The sequence below is a fragment of the Ischnura elegans genome (assembly GCF_921293095.1).
Source record: "Ischnura elegans chromosome 13 unlocalized genomic scaffold, ioIscEleg1.1 SUPER_13_unloc_4, whole genome shotgun sequence".
NCBI classification, from domain to species: domain Eukaryota; kingdom Metazoa; phylum Arthropoda; class Insecta; order Odonata; family Coenagrionidae; genus Ischnura; species Ischnura elegans.
Genome location: NW_025791660.1, coordinates 8549387 through 8569663, shown reverse-complemented (window position 1 = coordinate 8569663; position 20277 = coordinate 8549387). Strand labels below are relative to the sequence as shown.

Sequence of the window (20277 nt, the reverse complement as noted above, 5' to 3'; positions counted from 1 at the left end):
CGTTTCGCAAAATATATCATTCTTGATTCCTACTTTTGTCTACATAAACCAAAGAGTTTCACCTTTAACTCTGCAATACTTATACTACACCAGTCTTCAAATAAGAAATTACGAAAAGTACTCACCCTGAAGCAACTTTTTCTAAGAACTGCGTCTGATTCTAAACAAATCTTTTTGAAAACACTGAATTCCGTAAGTTTCTTCAAACACAGTGGACAAATGGTAGTGGGCAGGCCATCTCCCACAGTAATCTGAGATTTTAATAAACACGTTACACATCAACAGAGTTGGGAATCAAAACATGAAATGAAGTAAGCACCATTTTAAATAAAATCGATAACATTTAATGTGCCACTTACTTGTAAGCCAACTAAATCATGTAGGGCATCCTTCACAGTTATATTGTACGCTACATTTGAAGTGAATATGCTGTAAAAACAATCATGCTTCTCCCTACAAAGTCTGCAAAGGTCTATTTCTGGATTCCTATCTGAAGATTCCGTGAAAATCCCGATGGTGCGACTCATGTTTTCGATTCAAAATCTTATTTACTTTTTAAATCAGCTTTATCGTCAAAGAAATCATCTACTCAGCATTGACATAGATCACAAATTCCAACAAGGAAACTACATTGACTAAGATGATGAGTGAAAATATAATACTTTAGAATGCTAAACGAAAGGAACACAAAATCCAACAATTGATGAATCGACGGAAAGATATATCACGACTCAATAGCTTGGATTGAGAAATTTTTCAACAATTTATGACACAATTGTAAATTCTTTGGACAAGCATCCACGCCAACATTAATCCACAATGTTCACTTGTTATTATATGACTATACAATCAACCTCTGTATAGAACCGATGTTTTCTAGTTGCCATTTTATCCGCCAGTAGCACACCTATAGAGCAGGCCAAATCTCCGTGTTTGAAGAGTATTTTTTTCCATTTCAAAAAATAAAGGACCATTTCGTTTTAATTTCATCACATTTTCGATTAATTGTAGATAAAAATGTTTGGTTAAAGGTTATTCAACCACCTGTCCGGAAACAAAATTTAAGCCCAACTTCGACGTCCGCTAGGTCAGATTACATCTACAGTCTTTAAATATGAGAAAGAGTTAAAAATTCTGAAATGTAGAATTAAAAAGGTTAACAATATTTTTACTTTTCAAATAATGTAATAAACTAGCATATATATCACTTATTGTTGGAAATATTTCATTTTTCGATTTTAGGCCTGCTGCATTTGCAGTTCTCTAGCGGTGCAATATGCAAATGAAGTCCGGTATGTAAGCTAATCCTTGCTATCATGGTCAGTTAATAGCAAGGCGTCAATGAGCATGGAGTTCGTGGAAAATATTTGATGTCTTTTCTGTTGAAATGCGATTTATTTTTGAGGTCCTTGTCAATGTGAGCTTTATAAGCCCTTCTCCTGGATTATTCTCACGTTTTTGCGTTATCGTAAGTCATAGAAATGAACGTAATGTATTAGAAATTTGTAAATCACTGAGTGCTGTGTGGATGGTTTGTTTGAGGAGTGAACTGGTTTTACAGATAAAATGAGTAATTGCTGTGAAAACATGAGTATTACCACTGGGAATTTATCTGAGTCTTCAGAAAGGAATTCTGAGGGTACTCCGTGCAGACGTTGCATGAAGAAAAATTATTATTGTTACAACATATTCTTTTCAATTGCAGGAAGCCATATAACTGTAAAGGATGCCTTAGGCGATTTTGTTGACTTACAAGTAAGTGAGGGTTTACATTTTATTGATCTCCTCAGTTATTGTTTTAATCCGTTGTATCAGCATGTTTTCCACAGCAAGTCTGAAATCTCTTGCGCATATGTTTTCATTCATTTCGTAGGTTGCTGTTGGAGATGCAGGTCATCTGTGCTTGAAAAAGCTCATCGAATTCAATGATATCATAAATATTTGTCATAAATCGGACGGAGAACTTTGAAAATTTTCGTGTACAAATTACCACAGGGTGAGTGCATCTTATTTTATTTCATTGGAAGCCTCGTATAACTTTCAAATAATGTGCGATCATTCACGTAACCAGATATTAACTTGTTCGTGTTACCTTACCGTGTAGCCCGGCCTTAATAGTTCCAAGTTCATGTGGGCTAGGATAAAAGTTTTGCCAAATGTTTGTATTTGTGGTTTCAACAGATTATAGCAATAACTTGAAAATTTAATTAATCGTGTATTTGATGACTCACTTGCCATGACGGGCATAGTATTTGTTTATACGGTACATTAACACGTGCGGGTTAATGTCTAAATGTACGAACGCCAAAATAACCGTGTAACCACATAACTTGTGTGATTAATGCATGAATAGAAAATAGAACCTGTTCTGATTATGGTCAACGCATATGTACACATTCCATTCTGGTCTGCTAAAGTCGTTCATTCATTCAATGAATAACTTGTATATGTTTGTGTGTGGTGTAAACAGGTGTTAAAAATATGAGGTGATGATTTTGATTCTCATGATATATTTTTTGTCTTCTTTATGGAAACGCTTATTATTTTTACATATAAGTTTTTTTGTGATCAGACTCATGGATTAAAGAATGGGCTGTACTTTATTTTATTGATCAGTTTTGTTTAATTAATTTTGAGTACATGGAAAATTGTTTGTTTTTAAATTGGTTACACTCAAAGTTTAGGTTATTTCTAGAATCATATTTGCGCCCATTTTTGAAGTTTATTTACTGATGAGATGTGGTTTTTTTATAGATCAATTTTGTTTATTTAATTTGGAGTACATGAAAAAAATAATTGCTGGTGTACAGATGGCAATGAACTACTTGAACGGGAAAGTCTTCTTTTCTAATATATTTTGCGATATTTTGCAGTTTTATTTTAATGACTGTCTTCGTGGGCAGTTCTGAGTATTGGTGGTGAATGACATTGTTAAAGGAACAATTTGTGATCGTTCATGTTGCAATCACTGAGTCCTAGAGATACTTCATGGCTTCCACTTGGTCACATTTCATCTATGGTTTTTAAATATGAAAAAGAGTCAAAAATTTCATTAATGTTGAATGAAAAAAGTTCATGTTAAATATCCATGTTTAAAATAATGCAATGCACCTCAATAATGTATCACTCATCGTTGGAAATACCTCATTTTTCGATTGTGAGCCTGTTGCATACGTTAACCTCTAGTGGTGCAATGCGCAAATGAAGTCTGGTATCTAAACTAAACAATTATCTATTATTACAAAAATGCCCTTTGATATCAGAATGCGAGTAAGCAGACTCGCTCTGTGGCAATAACAAAACAGTAACGACGATAACAAACACCTACGACGATACTGATTCAGAACGTGAAGGGTGTGTGAAAACATGTGAATTGTTCAAAAGATTTTACGGTGCTTGTATTGTGCAATGGTTGACTCCGACTTTGTAAAGACGCATCCTGGGAACATTCTGAAGGTAGATTAATTCATGGCAACTTATTTCTTCTCCAGTAATGAAGATTTCTTTGTGCAGAGTTGTGAAGCCGCAAAATTGAAATGTAACATAAATTAAATCAATAATCTCATTTGCTAATAATCTAAAGATTGGTTTGTGTCTCATTTAACTACTGTCATTTACTCATTGCTTTTAATGTGTACTTGGTGCAATATTGGAATATTTGTTGTTAACGTTTCGGAGAAATACAACGGATAATATTTTATGCTGATTTACTGAGCATTCCTAAGGTCTGGAAGAGAGACATACCGTGTTTCAGCAGGTTGTTAGGCTCAAGTGTTAATAAATTTGAACGTTTGCACTGTTGAAGCTAAGGTGACACCAGAACATTAAGTGACAACAATAAGCCTATACTGTGGAAATTGCTGTGGATGAGGGGGATGTGAAAGTAATAAGCGCTATATTGTGCTGCATCTTCCAGTTTGCTTACATTCTTTAAACCTATCAATTATTCAGGATAAATATTTCACATTCCTGATTATGGAATTGACATATAAAAAATTAATTGTAAAGAGAGATACATAGGTTTTTCTAAAACATGGATAAATAGTCTACTGGCACCACTTAAACCTATTGTTTACTGGCCTCTGATGACGCGCTCAGCCAACATGGCAATGGGTCGTTTTGAGCGCAAGATTAATGTAAAATTTTCAAAGTGAAATTTTACGAATAATATTCAGCTTAGGGAAGAACTGCTTTAACTTTAATTTGCTGCACGAAGGATATTTTTTTATCGCATAATCATTCAGTTTCAGTAGAATTCCCCATTCCGAGGGTACCCCTGTGCCGACTTTGTGTGAAGAAAAATGATTATTGTTACAACATTTTCTTTTCAATTGCAGCAAGCCAGATAACTGTAGAGGATGCCTTGTATGATTTTGTTGACTTAGAAGTGAGGGGTTACATTTTATTGATTTCCTTAGTTATTGTTTTATTCCATTCTATGGGCATGCTTTCCACGACAAGTCTGAAATGTCTTCCATATGTTTTCATTTCTTTCGTAGGTTGCCTTTGGAAGTGACCAACCAGCCACTTTATGCCCACTGTGCTTGAAAAAGCTCATCAAAATCAATGATTTCAGATATATTTGTCATATTTTGGACGCAGAATGTTGTCTGAAAAATTTTGTGTGGAAATTTCTTCAGTTTGTTTGATTCTTTTTTCATTGTAAGCCCTGTGAAATCATTCAGGCAAGCAGATATTAACTTGTTCGTGTTGATGTACTATGTAGCCCGGCCTTAATAGTTTCAAGTGCATATCATCGAGAATGAAAAATTTAGCAAAATGCTTCTATCTGTGGGCTCAACAGATTCTAGCAATAGAAAAAGTAACTAAATCTTGTATTTGATGAATCACTTGCCACAAAGGGCAAAGTATAATGCTTAGTGACAGCATCAAAGTATTACGTGCAAAATTTACGAAAAAGCAATTCAATTAGAGATCAAAACTTTATGGAACATTAAAGTTTTTAATGAATAATATTAAATGTCATGAAAGGACCTTGACAATGATCGACTGAGCAGTGAAAAATGTTCAGCATTCAACAAAATACATGAATTGATTAATTTTTGCAAATATAACCGGTAAATTTGATGTTTGAATTGAATGAAACAAATATCTTGAATTCTATATTCTTTGAGGTATCACAGTCAGTTTGGTCTGTTTTTAGTTTTAGCTCATTTTATTGTTAATAACCCGGCAATACTCACGCGAGATTCCCGATCGCGGCAACTCGAGTGAGGTGCTCCTGACACCACACAGAACATTAAAAAAATGGGTTAGACAATAATTTATTTGAAAAAATTCCTAGGAATAATGTATTTTTAAGTATAACATCATTGAATCTACAATGGGTCATGCTTTAAAAAAAAGAAAACAATTTAATTATGGTTATTAGCAGTGCCCAAATGCAATACAATAAGGTTGAACTAATGGAATTAGATTTTATAGTGAAGTAATGGAACGGAAAAATTTAAGTTTGAGTTTAGCATTTAATCATCTGAAAGTACTTATTATGTTTTAAATCAATTTTTACTTGCAGTTTTAATGTGAAGGGAGAGCGTCATCCTCACGGCAGAGGTGACTCACAATTGCCCAGAAAAAACGATGCTCGATTATTGTGTTGACATGTCTGAAACAATGAGCACTGTGACCCGGTGTTTCATCTGAGAAATTTTTGTTCACACTTTCTATACATACCTGATAATACTTGGATTATCCTGAGATTATACTTGGGGGTGGTGTTCCCCCAAAATTTAGAACCTAATCCTCATCTGTCTCCTAAAAAAATTACTTCCTCAGAATCTTCCATATGTACAGTGAATAATGTTATCGTGGCATTAGCACGGTAGTCCTTTTCTACTGCATGCTGACTCATATTTCCGTAACTTATCAAAGTTTTGTAGTCTAGGTTCCTAATGAAGATAAACACATATTGATTTTTTTACACTTTATTTTCCTCGTCAGTGATCCTTAGAATTTTTCTTACAGTCTTTGGAAATACAAATCATATTGCTCACGCACATCCAATTATTGCACGAGCAACAATAATTTTTTTAAATGTCTTAATTCTGCAGACAAATGATACATCTACCACTTATTTCTTTTTTTTTTCTTCGTAGCACTTTCACGTGTTGATAAATCAGCAAATAAGCTGTCTTTCTTTTGAGCTCATTTGAGATCATTTTATTTCTGATCTTCTCCTTATAAATGACTACCAACTCCCTCAAAATTTTTCGCAGTTATTTTGATCCATACATCTTGCTTCTTAGATTAATGTTATTGTACAGACTGTCCCAATGGTCGTGCGTCATTTTTGACCTCTAATTAGAGTAACTCCCACTCCAGCAAATATTCGTGAAAGTTGGCATACTTATGGGGAAAGGTCCTAAGTTTTGTTGAGTGCAAGCAAAATTTTAGAATTTTGATCATTTGACCTCACAATGTGGGCTCAAACCAAAATTTTGGATTCGCCTCATGGGGTTTCAATGTTAAAAAAATCGAGACAGAAAAAAGTCTGAATTTCATTGATCTGAATGTCAATTCTTAGGTTTTCGGACAGGAGGAAACCAAAAATAACACTTTTGTTCATGAAAATTCAACTGTTGACCCAGTCAGGTCACAGTCAAGGACATAAGGGTGGCCAAAAAATAGCATACAATCAAAGGTGTCGATCCACAAGCCATAAGGCATCCTCTACAGTTATCTCGCCTGCCACATTTGAAGTGAATATGTTGTAACGATAATCATTTTTCTTCATGCAAAGTCTGAACAGGGGTACCCTCTACTGAAATTGTACTGAAAATGAATGATTATGCGATAAAAAAATATCCTTTGTGCTGTAAATTAACGTCAAAGCAGTTCTTCTCTAAGCTGGGTTTGAAAGGGTGCCCAAGTCATTGGTACTGTCCAAATACTCGTCTTATCCAGTATTTGACCTCCAAGGCTAATACTGAGGTCAAAGGTCATAGAGGTAAATATCGAGCCATCGTGACAACCAACGTGTCAAACCACGGGTTTTAAAGGGTGCTTAACTCATTTTTGCAGTTCATTTATCACTATTGTTGATTTTTTTGCCTTTAGGAGGTCACAATGGGGGTCCAAGGGTCTTAGAGGTAAATGTCAGGCCATCGTGACAACCAGCGTGTCGAACCATGGGTTTTTAACGACAGTTTTGCAGTTCATTTATGAGTATTGTTGATTTTTTGACCTCCATAGGTCATATTGGGAGTCATAGGTCATAAAGGCATGATTTGATATATCAAGGAAACTAATGTCACCAACCAAAGGGTGACCAAGTGAGTTGCATGGTACACGTAGTGCCCATTTTGTTAAGTCGTTAACCTCCTGAGGTCATAATGCGGTCAACATTCACGGAGGTTTGCACTAAAATATCCTGGAAATTAACCCGCTCACCGGAATGTTTTCAAGGATGCCCCAAGACAATGGAGCGGTAAACACCATGCTTAATTAAAGGCTTAAAATGTGTTCTAAAGGGTGGTGCCGCTCCCATTTCAATGTTACGTAATTAGTGATTAAGAAGGGGATGGTGGGTTGAGTTGAGCCAATTTCAAACTTAACTGTGCATTAAAATGTAAGTAAAATTTAGTTTTATATTAATGTAAAAGTCAAAGTCATATTTATAAATAATAGTAAAAATAAATATGAAGTACCCAGTATTCAATGTGCTCTTCCTCCCGTGCCAGGCATAATTTAATTCACTTGACAAATGATCCAGTAAAAATGTCCTCAAACATAAGCAGGGTAATAAACTCTGCACATCTTATTCTCTCTCTTTTCTGTTCTTCAACATTATTAAATGTTTTTTATACCCTAACTGCTTTAAAAATCCCCATAAAAAGTAATCGCACTGAGTGAGGCTGGGGTTTCTTGGTGGCCACTCAACTTCTGTCCCCATGGACACCAGCCGATTTCCAAACTTCTCTTTTAGCTCATTGAGGACTGCCTTAGACCTGTGTGCAGGTGCTCCATCCTGCTGCAACCACACTTCCTCAGCATTTCGGAAGTTTTCCCGCTCCATATCCCGGGAAAGGCTTTCCTTCAGCATAGCCTGATAGGTGTCTGTCCTCACGTTCTTTTTGAAAAAGTATGTCCCAAAAACATGGCCAGCTTAAATGGCCATGAACACCATTACACCATTTCAGTTTGATGACCGCTCACGCCGTGCCTTTGGATTACTTGTCGCCCAATATCGCGTGTGGGTTGAAGACACAGTACTATTTTCAAAAAATATTGCTTCGTCCGAAAGCATATGCTGAAACATAAAAGCGGTGGATGATTTTCATTTTAAATTTAGATGCATCATACTAGTTGATATAATATTATCAAAAGACATAAAGAGCAAAGGAAAATAACATAAAACAACAGAATGAATAAGATACTAACCTGAAATGTGAACAAAGTGTTTTCATTTAGCTTGTTAATCATCCAGTTGCGGAAATGCTTTCGATATTCAAGATCTCCTTCACGAAGTTCCTGCACCATTCTCACTTTATAAGGCTTCAAGTTTAGAATTTTTTAAATGTGTTGTAACACAGATATGGAAATGTCCAATGAAAGTGCACGTCGGTGGATGGATCTTGATGGAAATGCAAAGACTGAAGCCACAACTGCGTTTCTGTGCTTTGATAAGATTGTTGGGCGCCCTTTACAATTCCTCTTCTTAACATGTTCCACGATGAAAGAATTTCCCTTCCTAAATTTGTCATATAACCAGTGGTCCACTGTGCTTCTAAGGTAAACACCATGCTCAAAGAAAATTTTACGAATCGTTTTGATAACTGACTTTCCGTTTCATATGTAAGTCGATTATATCCACCCTGATTGCGGGAGTAAGGGTCTTCATAGTGGTTCTTTCCATCATGACTAATGACGAACTAATGCCAAAGAGACATGCAGCTGAAGAGTTTTCCAAATGGGTAACATTGTTGCTGAGGTAAGGGTGCCTGCATGAAAATACTTGAAAAATGCATCAAACAGTTTTTAAGACACAAAATAAGTTCAATGTGTTACTTTGTAATTTATGTAGGGTAACCTTATGATAAGTGGACAGCACCATACCTTGGAACAACTTTTAAAATCTTTTGTCTTTCTTGGTAGTTGTCCTGATATTCCCGTGAAAGATTCTGTGACATTTGACCCCTACATATTCATCGGAGGTCAAAAACTAACAAGAGGGATATGTTTATTGCTCCACTGTCTTGGGCACCCTTGAAAAACTTCTTGAGTGATATGTGACTTATTTCAAATTGAAGTAAGTAGTTTTCTTGTTTATTTCTATAATGCATTTAGAATCATGGTGATTGTTGAGGTGTAATTGTTAGACAAAACTAGAGATATTGTCGCTGTGGGGCCCTAAACTTAAAGTTTTTTTTTTACTTCTGCCCTTATCAACCATACTTTGACTATCAATTGACTTTCATGACTCGGCATCGTTGTTCAACGATCGCAATTTCGACTGAGGAGAATTTGAAAAAATGATTTCATTGGACATATTATTAGTATGAAAAATTTCCCTCCTCTTGATTTGAAGGTTGTGCAGTCAGATGGCTTCCAGAGATGCGTCTGTTCTGTCTGTCTGGACAAGCTGAGGTAAAACAGTATCTATGAGGACTACTGTGTTTTCAGAATCCAGTGTCTTGAGTAACGCTCCACCTTCCAGCTATAGTTATGATTGGAGGGTAAAGGCCACGGAAACACAGCTGCTTGATGCTGGAGTTCAGCCAGATCCTCTGGTCAGTGAGTAAATGATTAAGGCAAACTCCATGTTGAAGGTGGCATACTTAACTCTTTCTGCCAAAGAATAATGTTTTCCATTCTACACATAGCATTAGAATATTTTTAATCTCTCTCTATTGAGGTGTAATTTTGAGAGGAGTGCACTTCTCTTGTGTTTGCTTCCCTCTGATTTGGGACTCAACTCAATGGGGTGCCGGGCTATTACCCCAGGCACCGTACTAGACCATGAGTCCACCATCAAATTCTTGCATTACTAGGTACTGTTTTTAATAGAAATATTATTTACGACTCAAAATAATTTATACTTATGTTAATATAAGTTACATGTTCAATTCCCTTTTGAATTTGAAATGGGTAAGGGAAATTTGGTTACTGTGTGGTTATAACAACGTGGTCCAAAAACAATCTCTTGGCCAGGAATTAAAAAAGAACTTCCAGTGTCCAGACGGAAGAAGGTCCTAAGGGTATTAGCATATTAAAAGAGGCTTTGGTATTCAGTGTCTGGGCAAGAGCGCAGTTGGGTTGGGCCTTCCTGAATTTTGAAAACAATAGGCAATTTCATAACAGATATCACTTTCATCGCTGGGTTTACATTCACAGCATCTGTCGTGTATGTTAATTTTTAGTTGTTGTACGGCTGGTGATTGTTTTATTGTTGGCTTATTAACAGACTGTCAATTTGGTGACATTGAGACCGTGAAAACCTGTAAAAAAAACGTGAACTTCAGTGTGGCATGTAGGCAGAGTGGCAACCCTAAGATCTCCTATAAATCACAGGTGGAAAGTCATTGTTTTTGCATTTAATATGTGTAAAAGATTCATTTGTCTAAAGAATGCAAGGTGAAGCCACTGGTTTCAGAAAAACTCAATATTTTCTTAACATGCAGCCTTATGGCAAATTGACGAAGCTGGGCACGACATGATGGTTAAATGCGCAAAGAGTACCGTTAGGCATGGCTTCACATCTGAGGGCTTATGCCCTCTCCAGGAACCCCTATGTAAAAGGGGGAGAGCTAGGAAACGTATGTATTTGGCGTTCATTTATTTGCATAAGAAATCCTCCGAAGAAAATATGCAGCATTTGTCTCCCGGGTCAAGAAATGTGTACACATATATTTTCGTCTTTAGTAGAGAAAAGGTTTAATACACTGAAAGCGATATCTTTTTATTATATTGAATTAGTCACTCAATTTTGTTGTTTACTTTCAACAATGTAAAGATGCTTTGCCGCAAACAATGTTACTTAACCTTATTTATGTACTTACTATAAAAGTTCTGTTTTTCATGGATTTTATTGCTATTTTACAATAAGCAATGTGTTCAATGAATTGCCATTTTGCTATTCCATGTTTCCTTCCTCTGATTTAAATATTTCCTCAATTTGTCACTCTATATGAAGTATTGGCATATAATTGGATTATTTGATTTTTAAAACATTTTACGCATGTTCACTGTGTTCATTTTACATTGTCACCATAGGTGTATTCAAATTGAGCATTATGGTCATCAATGTGTTTGTGGCATTGGAAATAATGCAGAGGTCACTAATATTTTTCCCGGTTGCCTGTTTGAACTTGAGAGTAGCTAATTATGCCAATCGGGAGTAGAGAGACAGAGGTCCTCATGATTTTCAACCAAGTACATTGTTGCTGTGTATTTTTATGAGGTGTTCGAAGGAGGAGTTGTTTGGCTGATCTTCACCCTGCCTATCGTGGCCACACTTGCCTTTTCATAGTAAATCGATAGTGTTCCACATGTGATTGATTTTGATTCTCCTTGGATAGACCCGAGATTTACCGGCACATAATGGTGGGAGACAGCCATTTTGTGTGGTTGGTGTCTCTTCTGGGGTACCACCTTGAGAGAGGCAGGAGAATTTTTTCTCTTTTTAACGAATCCTTAATGCAACTTATTTTCTATACTAAATGCTTCATTTGCTCATAGGTTGTCCCACTGCCGTTGGACTTTGCATTTCGGGCCAGAGCACGACGAAATTGCAGAGAGTTTTGCTGGATGTTGAATGCTTCTTTTCTCCAATTATATTATCAATAGGATCCAATGACTTGGGGAGGGACGTAAGATTTCACCAGCTAATGAGTAATTTCCATTGGATACTTCTCAGGATTCATTGCTTGACATTGAGGGTGGTTCTATTAAGCATGATCCCCACTCCAGCTCAATGGGGAAACATTATTCATCAGCATCATTTAGTAGCCATCAACTGATGGACACAAGGGAGAGTAAGACAATGTTTTCACTCACTTGATTCATAATTATGTCAATTATTCATTTTTGTTACAGTTGCCGTTGCGTTCATGTATTAACATGTTACTCATTCTGGTGATTTCATTTCCCTTTCTGGTGATTACAAATCCCGTTGGTGGATTTCAGGTGATTGACTTCATCACACCTTACCTTTGGGATTGTAGGGTGAGGTAGGAGTATTTTGAATTGTAAGCTCACAAATGTCATACTAATATATTTATATATATGCTATATCTTTTCCTATTGGGCATATGTTCTTACATACATAGCCTCCGTAATTTATAGCTGGATGGGATGGGGGCCGGACATTTTCCACCTTAACCAGGAAGGCATGCGCTTTCTCATAAATATTTTACGGAGGAGTAAAAACACATGGTTTTTAACAGTTTCATAGTAAGCATGTAAAAGGGGGTTTCTTTTCGGTTGGGGTAATTCCCTGGGTAAGGTCAGGAAGCATTTGCCTGGTAACCTCGATAGGTAATGTGGAATAACCAGGGAATAGGTGGTAACATATGCTGTTGGTAGTCGAGGGAAGTGAATCAACATTTTTTTAAACAATATATGATTATTACACAGGGTTTTGCAACATGAAGTGTCATAAACACATGCAAAGGCAGTGTTCACTATATTTTCGAAACTTCTTTACCATTAAATGAACTGCTGATTTCCTTCAAAGCTTGAGGAAATATTTTGGCATCAATGTGTTCATTGTATTTGGAATCAAAAGTATTTAGACTAATTTCATTTTGATACATTGATTCAGGAATACAATATATTCCTTTATTCAGCCATGTAAGGGTGAGTTCAACAGATTCAGGCTTCAATTGGTGGAAGTTAGACATATTTAAGTAAATGAAAGGTCTTAGCACTTTTCCACAAGAATTTTTAATGCGTACAACGCGTTTCGGCTCACTGAGCCATCATCTTGTACCAGATGATGGCTCAGTGAGCCGAAACGCGTTGTACGCATTAAAAATTCTTGTGGAAAAGTGCTAAGACCTTTCATTTACTTAAACATGTAAGGGTGCTTCAAAAAATTGCATCACTAAGCGAGCTGTACACCATAACTATTATTTTCATACCAATTGTAAAAGATTACATTTTAATGATTTTATTGTCCTTCCATAACACATCGTTATACCAATTAAGCATTTGCATTTCCTTATGTGGTTATTTAAACTCAGGAATTGATGGATATTATGGTACATTACGATTCTTAAAAACATTTTCTATCTCCACAGTGTTTCGTTTTTGGTCAATGTCACCATAGCTGTTTCCTAATCAAAGACAATGAAAACATTTAGGCTATAATGAGTAAGTGGCATTAAAAATATTGTAGAAGTCGCTAAATTATAATTTCATTTGAAGTCGGACAGCAGTTTAATTAAACCCATTGTAGCAATTAAGCCGCTCTTGATTTCAATAGCCAGTGCATGAGAAGAAGAAGGTTTTTAATTGTTGAAAAGATGCATTGTAATACTGTTCATTCGTGGTTTGTGGAGGGGGTGTTGATTAGCAGAGCTTCCTTCCAGGTATTGTTGTTGCACTTTCATTTTCCATGTCAAAGACTAACGTACCTGTGACTGTTTGTCCTGCAATCTTCTTCAGAGGCTATTATCAATTCCTTGCTGGAGACTTCACCATATTTTATTATTTGCTGATAATCAATTGTCGACTGCCAAGTTTGACGTCCATATTGACAACTCACCATGTCATCTCCACAGCCGGGCCCATCCATTACGACCCAGGAAAGAAAAACTGATTTCCAACCGTTTTGAACCTCGTTTGAATCTGATCTGAATCGTTAAAATCTGATTTGACACTGTCTTGACAATGATTTCCACTGGTTTCCAGCGGACAGGAAATGGAAGGAAGTGATTTGAATCTCATTTCCATTGGAACTGGCTTCCAGCTGTCTTCCACACGGACTGTATTGACACTGAATTGAATGTCATTTGAAACTCTTTTCCTTATTCATTGGCTTGAAAGTGTTTTCCACAAGTGCTTTCCAACTGTGTTGAATTGTAGAATGAATATGAAATTCTCCTGATATGAGTGTCTTGTAGAAACCTATCTCACACAGGCTTTACCACTGCGTTGATTGGAAAATTACTTTTTCTGAGGCGTCAATATTTAATTCAAAATCATGGTCAGAAATAAAATAATGACATTAAGAAGAAAACATGTACTTTGCCGTCTTGCAAAAATGCACGGGTGATGAAAAAATTTAATGCACATCATCCGCACTTTGTATTGCACATCATCCGCACTTTGTATTGCACATCATTTCACCTGTTGGAACTCACTACCACCAAACGGTACATAACTTTGGAATGAAAGCACGTAAAAACCTCACTTCGCATTTAAAAAAATTTAGCCGGTATAGTGCTGCCACCTAACTACGAAAGATAGCAAAACAAAGTAGCAACGCCGATACTGGATTTCGTTTTGAATGTTTACGTCAGTTTACGTGCTTGTGATTGTCTGTTTTGTGCTAAAGTTATAGGGTGTGGAGAAAAAAATAATCATATTAGTATTATTTAACCAGTGCTAAATTCCCGCAGCGTTGAATTCGTGCATCTCTTCAGGTTTTAAGCGACAGTGAAATTCTTGATGTGATTTGGATCTTTTGTGTTTTCATTGAATAATTTATCTTTTGTCTACAGTTTTTGAGCGATTGCTAATATTTTTGTATGCAATATGTATAATATGTACGCGCGTTACGTCGCCGACGAGAACCTACCAGGATTTTCAGAGTGTTGTGTATCTTGCAGGTTTGTTTGTGCTAAGTGAAACGACCGTGTTCATGTATAAACAGTATGGCAAGTTTCTGTAGTGAAACATACAGATATGGTTGGCTTAATGCTGAATCAGAATTATTTTCATAAGGCATGTAAAGAAGTCTTTCTTTCATAAAGGCATTGAAATATTTTCTAGTGTTGTGGTTTTTCTGTTAATCACGGAAAAATTTGTGTTCTTCGATAATTCAAGATTGTGAAATCTGATGTAAGTTGTTGTTCTGGTGCAATGATTGTTCTTATACTCTTGGTAAACCTTGTGCCTTTCGATGAGTGTTCAAGATTGTTATAACTGATAAACAGTGTGGAAAAGCACTACTAGTTTGTCAAACTCTCCTTCAAATGAGATTTCATCTGTAAATTCTGTGTTTCCCTAAATTATTTCTAATGCATGACATTGAGATTTTATGTGTATTCAGCCTCAGAAATTTACCAAATTAGATGACAATGTATTTTCAATTGAATATGTACTTCCGATAAGGTTTGTACATACTTAATAAATACGTTAATAGAGCCTGTGTTATTTCATTGTGTTGGGAGACTTACATTAAGTTCATTTTGCTAGGCTGTATTTTGTAAACTTTTTTTCTGCCGAGTCTACATCCAGATTGATGATAGAGATGTAGTATGTGAAGTTAAAAACGTTGGTTGAGTGCAGCTCTGTGAAACTTGGAGTTGGCGGAAATAACTCATGCATCAGCAGGTCATAGGAGGTGAGAATCGAGTTGCAAATAAGATTCAGATCGGTATGACGGTGGAAAACAGATTCGAAATAGCTAAAACGGGGAAACCGGATTCAAATTGTTGAACGGTGGAAACCAGAGTCAAACCACATTCATGGAAATGAGTAGGAAAACAGCCGCCATGTTGGACCTTCACAACTGATTTCCCACTGTCCTCCTACTGATTTCCAGCTGTTTCAATTTTCAAAACAGATTCAAAGGAGAAGGAAATCAGTGCGTCAAACCTGTTGGAAATCAGTGTCAAATCTGATGGAAATCAGTTTTTCTTTGCTGGGGAGTTAATTCTTCTGTTAACTGAAAAGCTTGGTTGTTTTTGCATTTAAAGTAATGTGTGTGCCCAAAACACGAATGTTACGTGATCGTGTGTTAATTGGTATTGGTTCCATAGTGGGAACGAATATTTAGCAAACTGTTCATCATTACAAAATAGATTTATTTTATCTGAAAAGCTTGGTTGTTTTTGCATTTAAAGTAATGTGTGTGCCCAAAACACGAATGTTACGTGATCGTGTGTTAATTGGTATTGGTTCCATAGTGGGAACGAATATTTAGCAAACTGTTCATCATTACAAAATAGATTTATTTTAGTTTAATAGCGGCAATTCACATGCCTTCATGAGAGGCACCTTGCACGATATATAAATGCATGATCTCCAAAAAGGAGGTTCTTTGGAGTACGCTATTGTACAATTTATTCACATCATATCAACTTACCCTGATCCCTTGGATGAGTTATTAGATATGATTTTGGCATTAGTTGAAATTCGTGGCAGTTCTGCATGGCTGGTGGGGAATGTTCTGTTCAGAACTATGAATCATTAGTACTTAATGCATGTTATAAAAAAAGTAAAAACTAACAGCGAGAAATAAATTTTTTATTTTTAGCATAGCAACTATATCATTACATGATATGCTGCCAGTGAGTGCTGTAATAAGAAGCATATTGCATCATGTATCAATGCATGGGCTCTTGAAGGAGGTTTGTTGAAGTACACTTGTATAGCCTATCTACCCATTTCAACAATTTTTACACAGGTATGTGGAGTTCTGTTGTCACGTGGAGGGATGGAGGATTCTCCTTCAATCTTTGATTTCAGGTTTCTGTGTTATCGTGAATGTTAACGGGAAAAGTATTTTTTAGGGGAGTGGGGCCTTTTTAGAAGGGGTCTTGAGTTATGGTGACATTAGAGCATCCATGATTGGGGATCCTGCCAGTTGGTGAAACTGAAGGGATCTTCTGGCATGTACCCAGTTCAATTGGATTTTTAAATATAATGCACTCATGTTCAAAAGCCTCAAGTGGTAAATTCATCTCCTTATTTTTAACTCTAATATGTTTACGTGTTGTATGCGTAACCCACCAAAATTTTTTATCAAATGAATTAAATTTTTGTTGAATTTTATGCATTTGTTTTTTCATGACTAGTTGATAATTCATTGCATTGTCTCTCACTTAAGTGGGGATAGTCTCTTTTAATATTTCTCTGTTTTAATTCATCAATAATATATGCATGGTAGTAAGGTACTATGTACATAAAAATTGAATCTCTATGTCAGCACATTTCATTCTCCATCCTGAAGCTGCCATAATTCCACCAACCATCTTGTAGATGAAATGATTCTCTCAGCGATGGCTTCATATTCTAAGGTGGTGTTTTTTTGCAAGTCACCACTTTTATCTGCAAATTTGATGAATATCCTTCAGCACAACATGGTGCTTTAGAGATTAACTTTGGTTAATAGTTTTTTGGCAGCTGCATTGGTGTACCAGGGCTTTGGTCATAAGTAGTATGTTCTCGTTTTCTGCACTGCTCCACTGTTGTACTGGAGAATACATATATGGTATATACTGAAGTGGTGTTGCTGCATTGGATTTTGACCTATGTAACCTCTGGTATAATCTCTACCCTCAGTAAGCCTGAAAAGTCTTGTTCATTCACTTCCCTTCCTACTGCTCCCATTAACTAGAGGCTGCAAAATGCTGTAACATCTCTAGGCAATGGCTAGAAGTGGTTAGTAGTTAGGTAGTCTCATCAGTGCCAGCTGTGGAATTGCCTCTAGGGTCTTAACTATTTAGAACTGTGGTATACCCACATTATAAAAATATTAAATTTCCTAATATGCTAAATCGGTATTATTATCTTAATCATCATTTCCAATACATATAATTTTATGCAGCAGTTTTTAAGTTTATCCAGTTTGTTTTTCCAATTATTCTCATGAAGGTATTCTTTACTTGACTGTTCCAGATGGATTTCTTAAGATATGTAAAGGGCAGAGCAGAGGCGAACTAGGACAACAGGAAATCTCTTCCCTCTGTCTATCCAAACAACATTTGGATACTCTGAAGAGAGCCATGCCTCAAAAGTCCCAGAGGCTCAGCTCAAGGCTGTGAAGTGATGTATGGATGTTAACCCAGAAGTACTTAAGTATGAGACATTCATCTTAATCCAGGCACAGAAGAGACTGGATCGAGAAAGCAGTCTGGATCTGCCTTGCACACAACTAAGCATCAAGAGGTGAAACCCATGGTGTCCACCCATGTATTTCACTGTTTAAGTATCTTACCTAACAAATCTCACCTCAGCAATAGGAAAGCTACGAATGAAATAGCTGTTGAAAGAAATAAAGTGGCCTGAATTTGAACTATTTTACTCGTATCAATAAAAAATGTGAAACAACCATTGGTAAATTTTGCTGACAAAATTTCGATTGATTGTGATATGTAACGATTAATCTCTCCTTTGTTTCTGCTTGTCCAAAGTAATCTTTTTATCCTTAAATTGCTCATAACTGTGTTGCAATACTTACATGTATGTCAACTACTTGATTTTACTTGATGACTTCTACCAAAGTAACTTTCAGTAACTTACTTTTCCTAACTCTGGAAGAGAATGTATGAAATTCATGTGCAACATTACTTTCAGTTGCAATAAAAATGTTGATTGTGAATTAGCAACTTCATATTATTTCTTTCAAAGTTTCACAATCAAAGACCTAGGCTGCTTATACATTATTCTTAAAAAAACATCAGAATTACTCTTCAGTATAAGAAGCATTTAATAGTAGCTGTTTAGGAAAGCATTCCCTGCGGAGAGGGGATTTGAGAATACCTCCGCAGTATCCCTGCTTGTCGTAAGAGGCGACTAAAAGGGTTGGAATCACAATAACTATGAATGTTATGGTTCCTCAGTAATAAAAATTGGAAATAATAATTAATTCCATCCTGGAGGCATTACAAGAATGCAATTTACAGGTCGGATTAAAACTAAAAGAAGTTATACTACACACTAAAAAAACTTCGTCTATAGGAATGACAATAGCTGTCATTTAAATACAGACATTGTTGGAGTGTTTTTAGATGCACTGGAAGGGCATCTAAAAACACTCCAACTAAAACTCCAACGCCATGGCTCCTGATTTTATCATAATGCATAGATCTTACTATCTTCTTTTGAATTTTAAAAGTAAAAAAAATTGAAATGGATCATAGTCATGGAAACAGGAAATACAAGAAACCGTTAACTATATAACTCACTGCTAACATACAGTGTGGAACTGAATTACAATATGAAGGGATATTATATACCTAAGTAAGCCGGGCCCTCACGTATCTCATGCAACCCACATTTTTTATGCTGGCTCATGGGGAAGAAACTTATTAAAACAAAAATTCAATTTTACCCCTTAATTTGTATCATTTTGTCATGGCGTGAATGTACAGTCTATTAGTCAAAATAATTTGCTTAAGTTGAGTGTTCTTGCATATCTTTTGCATGAATTTATTGCCTTACACATCAATATTGCCATCCTGGTATCCAACTACAGAAGTTCAGACCTGTTTGCAATTTCGATTCAATATTATTCAATTACGGAAGTCCTTCAGCAAATTAAATGAAAACAATTGCTCTTCATACCTTCTAGATGCCTGAAAGCAGTGGTTAGGTCTGTTTTATGAGCTGATGGTGTGGGCAAGGGCAAAATCTGAACATCTTGGTATCAAGTGGGAAAACTCAAGGTGATAGCATTTTTTACATAATGAAATTAAATATCATTAGTCTCGAGGAAATAAAACCAAGAATCACTGGTTCATCTATATCTTAACAATTTTTTTTTAATTTTTGTTGCTATCGCCTAGATCTGAGAAAAATCACTTTCTCTGTCCCACACCTCACTGTCTTTGTCAGTGCAGTTCATTTACAATGCAACATTTTTTAATCCTTATCAATTTCATCACTGATTCAGAATTCATCGTGGGCAGTAGTAAGATATTATAGTGATGAAGGTGAATATTCTTAGTTCAAGTGGAGTGCTGATGGTGGTTGAACTTTGTGAAGGGAATATGCATTATATGCATTGCGTGATGCAAATGAGTTAAATGGTTGGATCCAGTGATTTGAAGATGGGTCTTCTAGGCTGTCTGGTGGATGCTGTAGCAATGGTTGAACTACTATTACAACTTAGTAGCACAGCATACCATGCAATGGTTGAACTGTTAATTAAATAGCTATTGGGTTTACACTGCTTCTCCCACCCTCCTATAGGAACATCGGTGTGTTACACTGCTATAACCTGTGACAAAACATTTTAGTATTCAGTATGCTGCTTTGTGAAAAAAATTTTGACATTGGATTGCGAACAAGCAAACATGATGAGAGCACAATAGACTTTGTTCTGATTGTTGCAAGTTCTTGGTCATTCTCATTAGGAAAGCCATC

The 20277-nt window shown here is 36.1% G+C and overlaps 1 long non-coding RNA gene across 1 annotated transcript; it reads left to right on the top strand.

The window, feature by feature from the left end:
* The first annotated feature begins 9079 nt into the window (after window positions 1-9079).
* On the top strand, window positions 9080-18518 carry LOC124173092. Its single transcript, XR_006868380.1, has 3 exons — window positions 9080-9268; window positions 9548-9749; window positions 17809-18518. It is a non-coding gene; the product is annotated as an uncharacterized LOC124173092 (long non-coding RNA).
* Window positions 18519-20277: the final 1759 nt, after the last annotated feature.